This window comes from Parasteatoda tepidariorum, chromosome 2, assembly GCF_982258835.1.
Source record: "Parasteatoda tepidariorum strain Cologne lab strain chromosome 2, Ptep-v5.0, whole genome shotgun sequence".
Taxonomy (NCBI): domain Eukaryota; kingdom Metazoa; phylum Arthropoda; class Arachnida; order Araneae; family Theridiidae; genus Parasteatoda; species Parasteatoda tepidariorum.
Window position 1 is genome coordinate 2,387,762 of NC_141756.1, and position 1,669 is coordinate 2,389,430.

The window sequence follows — 1,669 nt, forward strand, 5'->3', positions numbered from 1 at the left end:
AGATATTTTTCGGTAATATGAGCATGAAAATATGCTAAAAAGATCTGAATTTTTTTTCTTCTTTTCTTTTTCAATTTGTCTTTTGATCAAAATGACAAGCAATAAAAACTATTTACCGAATTCCAATGGCTTTTAACCTCTGTAATATATGTTGTACGTTCATGTTAAAAACCAGATTAACTGTAATTTTTTTCCAAAAAGGAAGAAAACCGAAACAGGACAAATTTTCGGGTTTTCTACATCTTAACTAATGGGTCCCGCCATTTTAACATGACTAAAATTATGATTGCCTAGAAATGACTAAAAGGCTAAGATTTTTATAAAACTATAAGACTGTTTCAAAGCAGAAAAAAATGCCGGCTTAATTTTTTAATCAATAAATTTGATTTGCCATTACTTCTGCTTGATTTAAACAGTGTTTCAATTATTTTTACACTACTTGCGCATAAATCGAGGTGACGAAAATGAAATTTTATTGGAAAGAATAACTCAATGAAATAAAAATTTGAAGACAATACTTAAGGAAAAATACCCCTATTGTAGGTGTCACCTTTTCATTTAGAATTTAAGTTGAAATAATTCTAGAATTTTTCATACCCATAAGATATTTGCTCTCCGTTCAATTAAGCATACATTTTTTTTGCTGCTGTTGATAATATTATAATTAGAAAGTTATTTTTTGTAACAATTTAGTGCCTTCGTGTTTTTATCTACTTTCTGCCCCAGATTACTTATAGATTTATGTTGTTTTTTGCTTTGAACTTATATTTTTCTTATTTTTTTTGACTCAATATAATTTTCTGATTCGTGATGTATAGATCGCTTATATAGCTTATGCAAATTAAATATTCATCACACTTTTTAAATTAGCTAACCATTTCATTTCCAGTGAAGTATGTTATAAGCAAAAATATATGCCGTGACCAGGATTCGAACCTGGGTTATTGCGGCCACAACGCAATGTACTAACCACTATACGATCACGGCTACGTAATACTTTTAAGAAGATAAATTTAAGACAAAACAAAAAGTAGTATTGCTGCTCCATTTAACCGCCCCTTCTTCTTCGATATGGTTGAAAAGACCGCGCCTTTTCCTGCTTTACGGTTTTGATATTAAAGTAGTATGCATTATTCTCACTAGATGGCAGCAGCAGTAGTAAAGCTCCTTTTCTCAATACGTGGTTGAAAAAGTTTTCACTTCTTTTACTTTTTTAATTTTTAAAAGAACATTTTATTAATAAACTTTTCTATTGAACGACAGCAGTTACTTTTGTCATCAGCTATCATAATTGCGAATTCTTTCTTAAGAGATATGAAAATGAATCGCTTCAAATTAAATCAAAGTGAACTTTAGTTATGCCACCTATTGTCGTTTAACAAAACTAACTCATTTGTCCTCATTTTTTCCATACAAAATAATAATTTTTAACCACCAGAGAAGGCTTCGTTTTTCATCGTTTTTCTCAGAGCATTTCTCAATTTAAAAACATATTTACTGTTAGAAATTCTTTTAGAAATATCCTTATCCATGTGTTCAGTGAAAGAACATCGACGACTAAGGACATTCAAACTTCAAAAATATTGTAGCATAATTTTTATGCCGAAAATATGTGTTTAACAGGTAAAGGTTTTTTTTAATGAAAATATTTTATAAAACATACATTATG

The 1,669-nt window shown here is 29.2% G+C and overlaps 1 non-coding gene across 1 annotated transcript; it reads right to left on the minus strand.

Moving 5' to 3' along the window:
- Window positions 1-915: 915 nt before the first annotated feature.
- TRNAH-GUG (transfer RNA histidin (anticodon GUG)) lies at window positions 916-987 on the minus strand. Its single transcript has one exon. It is a non-coding gene; the product is annotated as a tRNA-His (tRNA).
- Window positions 988-1,669: the final 682 nt, after the last annotated feature.